This window comes from Oculina patagonica, chromosome 3, assembly GCF_052425735.1.
Source record: "Oculina patagonica isolate OP01 chromosome 3, crgOcupat, whole genome shotgun sequence".
NCBI classification, from domain to species: domain Eukaryota; kingdom Metazoa; phylum Cnidaria; class Anthozoa; order Scleractinia; family Oculinidae; genus Oculina; species Oculina patagonica.
In genome coordinates, this window is record NC_135760.1 from 24072485 (window position 1) to 24078968 (window position 6484).

General features: G+C 38.7%; 1 protein-coding gene and 1 long non-coding RNA gene across 2 annotated transcripts in view; one reads left to right on the top strand and one right to left on the bottom strand.

Annotated features, from left to right (window-relative positions):
* The window catches only part of LOC144647108 (nitric oxide synthase, inducible-like), a 62632-nt gene that overhangs the window by 31015 nt on the left and 25133 nt on the right, over positions 1-6484 (bottom strand). The gene's annotated exons all lie outside the window — the stretch shown is intronic.
* Positions 1446-5321, top strand: LOC144647134 (uncharacterized). The gene is made up of 6 exons (XR_013569535.1): positions 1446-1521; positions 2039-2104; positions 2321-2404; positions 2589-2630; positions 3293-3384; positions 4078-5321. It is a non-coding gene; the product is annotated as an uncharacterized LOC144647134 (long non-coding RNA).

Consider the following 6484-nt stretch of genomic DNA (forward strand, 5'->3'; position numbering starts at 1 on the left):
CAGAGCCCATACCTTCCATATGCCTGAAGATGGCACGGTTCCAATTATCATGGTGGGGCCTGGGACGGGCATAGCTCCTTTCCGAAGCTTTTGGCAGCAGCGTCAGTATGACATCACCAAGAAAAGTGCTCCCAGACCGAAAACGTTCGACGTCACACCGGACTCGAGTCCTCAAATACGTCGGCGAAATTTTGCTGCTCCTGATGCTGACTCGCCAGACTCCAGCCCTAAAACACAGCACCGCAATTTTGCTGCTAGTTCTTCGTTACAGCGTCAAATCTTTTCTGAAAAAGACGAAGATGCTGCATTGGCTAGCAGTAACACGTTGAACCCTTCTTTAGGAAAATGGGGCGAAATTTTGATGTTTTTCGGGTGTAGAAATTCTACCCAAGATTACATCTACAAAGATGAAATGGCTCAAGCGAAAGGCGAGGGAGCCTTGACCGAGGTGTGGACGGCTCATTCACGTGAACCGCAGCAGCCAAAGGTGAGTAAACTCTAATTAACATCAACATATAAATTCTCCTAAGTGGCCTTTACGCATTTCGTATAGCGCTAGTTGGGAGCCGGAATGCAATTTTTCCGAAAATTTTCCAACATAAAATGTTCGCATTATCGCAAAAAAGAACAATCAATGTGTTCTGAACAAATTCTCCGAATTGGCGAAAATTAAGTGTCATGAAATATCATTCTTCCTTGTTGCAAAAATTTCGTTTAATGAGGTATGTGATTGCATATCAAGACCAAGAAAATCTCCATTTCTTTCAGTTTTCTGACCATCAATACCTTCGTTCTTGACTTTCCATGGTAGCTAGTATCACGGAAGCATTTTTTCTATGCCAACAAATCTAGCTTGTTAACCCTCTCGAAAAGTACGGTAGACGCCTGAAATGTTGTTTATGCCGTGTTAGCATTTATTAAGCTTGAATTAAGATTAAGGCTAGACTTGACTAATCTTTAGTTTTCGCTGCGGTCATAACTGATACATTTTTTGCTACTGTCGAGACAGACAGACAGGAAGATAGACAGACAGACAGATAGACAGACAAACAGACAGCAAGACGCTAAAACAACGAACGAAAGTCAACAAACATGACAAAAGAAAACAACCTGCAGACAGGAAGATAGACAGACAGACAGACAGACAGACAGACAGACAAATAGACAGACAAACAGACAGTCAAGACGTCTAAAACAACGAACGAAAGTCAACAAACATGACACAGAGAAAACAACCTGCGAGAGTTTGGGCTTGGGCTCAAAAGTTTCTTGCGTTTGTTGCTTGGTCGGTACTTTGTTGCACGAAACTTGGCCGGTTCCATTTCGTTTTCCATTATTTTTACTGAAGTTTAGAATCGCGGACTGACTGACTATTAGTTTTGTTGTTCTTTTCAGAGATACGTTCAAGACATGCTGAAGCAGGAGGCGTTTGACATTTGTGAAAAATTGCTGAGTCAGCAAGGACACTTTTACGTGTGCGGCGATGTGTCAATGGCTGAAGATGTTTGTAGAACGCTGCAGGTAAACCAGCTTGTTCTTGATTTAATAAAAAAATAACTTCGTTTAGATTTACTTTTTTAAGAACATTTTGGGGATAGGTAAGAAATAAATTAGTGTGTGGGGCAAGTGAATTAAAATATCCAGCCCACAGAGTTCGAGCAAATGGATACAGTCCACAGGCAGGGGATTTCCATATGATAGGGGCGGGGTGCTCGTCGTCTTGTCTAGGGGTGTAAATAACGGAGACTTTATGGTTTCATTTAGGGTGTTCAGGACAGAACGGCAAAGCTGCCAAGGTCTCGTTTAGGGTTGCATCATTAAAAATCACTGTAGCTTTTAGTTGTCTGTGTTAAAAAGTTGTATCTTTTAGGGGTCAAAGAAGCTCTAGCCACGCCTATATTGGTCTCCTTTAGGGGTTTAATTCCAATTTTTCCGACTAGCATCCCCGTCCCTTTAATGTAGCAATCCTCAATCTCCCCGCTGGGGGATACATTTTGAGGCCAGAAAATTGCATTAATGAACATTTGCACCTTCCTAGACCCTCCTACAAGAATACACCGCCATGTCTTAACAGGAGGCTCAGGAGACAATCAACAAAATGAAGGTAAAATGAATGACTCTTCAATAAACAAATTAGCTGGTCCTCTGTTGTAATTGCCCTACCACCCTTCTGCCATACCAAAGAAACCCAACATTTTTGCCCTAAATAAACTGAAAAAATATACTTTTTTGTTCCATGCTTAAACATAAAGTGCGTAAGCTAGTCAACATTGATGTACAATTATTTTCACTTTACATTATACCTACTTATCTTATCCAGAGTTCCGGTCGATACCATGAGGACATTTTTGGAGTGACTCTGAAGACGCGAGAAGTGACAGACCGCGTCCGAACTGCCGCTAAAAAGGTCTTTTTATTAACAATGGTCTTTACGCATTTTGTTTTCATTGATATCGTTAGTTTTAAAGTCGTTATAGTCTCCTTCGCAGTTGTAAGTTGGATTGTCACGCAACTCAAACGTTGTGTGACATGACAATCAACGGACTATTAAATCTTAAATTTAGCTTTGCCGTTTCATTTTTCTTAACAGATCCTGGACTTACTTAAAGGCCTCAAGTAAGATGAGCCGGGTGAGTGAACACCCTTTTTAAAACATACTGAAATCATATACTGAATGAGAACTGCTGTCTATTTTGACTGTTATAGGCCATTTTCAAAAAGGCTACAACTAATGGCGCAAAACATACTGAGGTTTCTGTGAGAATAAAATGCCTGCCGGTAAAAGATCCCTCCTCCCTTTCATTTTTATTGAAATACATTTACACCATTTATGATTAAATACAGTACAAGCAAAGTAACAATATCGACTCACTCTCTATCGTACCTTCACATTAAGTTAACGTGGTCACACGAAAATTACATTGCTACATCACACCCTCTTTCCACTTATAGGCTAAGCTCGTTTAAGCCCCCTCTCCCCATACCCCAATCCAACTTTTTCATATGCACTTACTTACGTCCTCACTCAGTAATAAGCCCTCTCACAACCCCTGACGAAGTGGAATAAACACCAGGGCTTATAACCGGTAACAAATAAATTCACATAAAATAAAACAGCTGGAACAAACATCGAGAAAAGTTACCCTTCGAAATAGTTGAGCGACTCATCTCATGCAATATCGCAAAAAATAACAGGCGTTAGCGCAGTCCAAACCAAACCATTTATCTGCATGACTTTTTACTAACGTGAGCAGCACGTCATGTCTGACGAATGAATTGTCGTCCATTGTAGAAAAGTGAACAAAGATCTAACCGACAACCATTGTCGAGTACACCTTCAATCACAGTGCTCATGGGCGAGGAAGGCGTGGACGGTACCCAGGCGTAAGTAAACCGATCTTTGACTTGATCACTGTCCCCTTAAGTTTTGCCGTCTGTCTTTGAACTTATGACAATATAATATTGAAGATCAGGATAAAAATGAGCATCAATGAGAACACAGCCAGTTGTGTTTTAACGACTTACAACTCGCAAGATCCCGTGAAGCGGGATGCCCTTTTTCCTGACTGTATAATTTTCTCCCGGTGTTGGTCATGTGGAGTCGTTCCTTTTCGGTTTCTTTTTATTATGGCAGTATCATGTGCGGCAAGTCTAGGCATTTCGGAAAAAAATAATAACAATTATTATAAAACACCGGGTAGATTCGAACCAGGATTCGCCAAATTCCAAAATCCCTAGTGCGATATCGAGCGGAAATGTTGTTAGTTTCCGTCTACTATTTATGAAAAGCGTGCAGATACCTATCAGTCCTATTATTTGGCTTTTGTGTTCTCCTTGTGCTAGAATAATGAACTGTCGTATTCAAAGCGGTTTTCACTCAGTTTTAAGTTCAGCGATAACAAATCAGACTCATTTTTCGTCGTGTTAGTGACGTCATCTCCGCCATGTTGGTGAACAGCTCCACCAACATGACTGCCTGGACTGTGTCATTCGAATCTCTAGAGACTGATTACAGACAATCAATTCAGTATTTTTTAGATATATTTATATAACTTTCGTTGCTTTTGTTTCTAACAGTGAAAGATCTCCAATGAGAAGAACTGTTTCAGCTTCCCAATAGAGGTGCTAACAAAGACATACGACGACATTCACTGAGGAGCATGCGTGACTTCAGTCGTGCGCTGTATACATGACCCAGTTGTTAAAGCACCCTAGTCAGCCAACTCTTTGTTTTTGTTTACATGTGAGAATTTCGGTACTATATTTTTTGCGGAGTTTGTCTAAACGAAAGAGATCACTGTGAAATTGCTTAAATAAATTAAACAGACTTCCAGTAATACAACTTACAGCAATGCAACAGGATTTCGCTTCGGCGTACAGTTTTCAAAAGTTCGATGTCATCAAATATGGCGGAGGCTGACTAAGGTCCTTTAAAAGATGGATAACGCTATCGACTGGGTAATTTGCTATCCAGCGGACAAGTATTGGAAAAACAATATTCGCAATCCATTGGACAGTGATTTATCTGGTAGATAGCGTTATCTTTTCTTTTGAGCAACCAGGGCCAGAACTTAACATTATTAAAAGTGCAAAAAACAATCTAGATTAAAAACAAATTCCATAAAATATTACTACCATAATAATTATACAAATATATAGTAATTAAATTTAAAATTAAAAGCAAATCTAGATACAATAATGCGGTAATATCTATATAATAGTGTAATATTTATTAGGTAAATATTAAAATTAAGAAATTAAAATATCGCAAGCGTTCTATTATAGCTTGCTCAAAATCCATCAATTTTTCTTTTAGTCTTTATTGGTTAAAATTGGCAACGGAAGTATATATATATATCCTACTGGTCATTTTATATGGGAACAATCCCGATATAACGTGAGATAAAATTAATTCGAAGTACCAATGTTCCTTATATATGCGACAAAGATCAGTCTGTTGCCTTTACAGGAAAAGAAAGGCTGGTTTCGTAAACTTTGTTTTCTCTGTCGATTAGTTATATCCAAAAATAATAACTACCAATAAAACAGTAATCACAAGTAGAGAAATGATGTCTTTGTTTTGACAGACTTCTAGAAACACGAGTGGAAGTTTGCACTTAAGTTTGAAAGAACAGGGACCTATGGACACACGTCATTTGGCTATATTGAGTTTTCGATACTTTCACAAGTGTTTCTAAACCTCTACAAAAGTATGAAAGAAGTTTTTCCATCTATTTTCAATAAACTTACAGTAAATTGTTTGTGCTTCTATAGAATGATTAAAACACAGCTTTCAGCCAAATACAGTCTGTTTTATCTTTAAATTATAAGAGACGTTACCATCCGAATCCTATCTGCTCATTGAAACAATGGAAATCCGTAAATGAATAATATGGTTCACCTTGGAAAAGGTTAAATTTGGCAACAAAGTTCTATTGTTTCAATATTCAGGCGATAATATCCCCGTTAAAATGGGGATTTCCTGGACAATTTTGTGCGCGTTCGAAAGGGTGCGAGTCCGTGTCTATTGTGTGCAAGTCTCAATTTCACCAATTTTTTACACGTAGAGAAAATCCTCTCTGAATATTAAAACTATAAATCCGTTAATGGGCAAAATGGACCACCTTAAAAATGGTTAGTTTGGGCTGTTTTCGACTCATTAACAAATTGCTATTGTTTCAATATTCAGGCGATAATATCTCCGTCAATAAGAGGATTTCCCGGACAATTGTGCGTGCGTTCGAAAGGGTGCGAGTCCGTGTTTATTGTGTGCAAATGTAGATTTCACAAGTCTTTTTATCCGCAGAGAAAATCCTCTCTGAATATTGAAACAATAGAAATCCGTTAATGAGCAAAATGGTCCACCTTGAAAGAGGTCAGTTTGGGCTGTTTTCGACTCATTAACAAATTTCTTTTGTTTCAATATTCAGGCTTTAATATCCACGTCAAAAGGAGGATTTCCCGGACAGTCGTGTGCGCGTTCGAAAGTGCGTGAGTCCGTGTTTATTGTGTGTAAATGTCGATGTCACAAGTCTTTTATAGGCAGAGAAAATCCTCTCTGAATATTGAAACAATAGAAATCCGTTAATGAGCAAAATGGTCCACCTTGAAAATGGTCATTTTGGGCTGTTTTCGACTCGTTAACAAATTTCTATTGTTTTAATATTCAGGCGGTAATTTCTCCGTCAAAAGGAGGATTTCCCCGACAATTGAGTGCGCGTTCGAAAGGGTGTGAGTCCGTGTTTATTGTGTGCAAATGTAGATTTCACAAGTCTTTTATACGCAGAGAAAATCCTCTCTGAATATTGAAACAATAGAAATTCGTTAATGAGCTAAATGGTCCACCTTGAAAATGGTCAGTTTGGGCTGTTTTCGACTCATTTACAATTTTTTATTGTTTTAATATTCAGGCGTCAATATGTCCTTCAAAAGGAGGATTTTCCGGACAATTATGTGCGCGTTTGAAAGGGTGTGTTTACGTGTC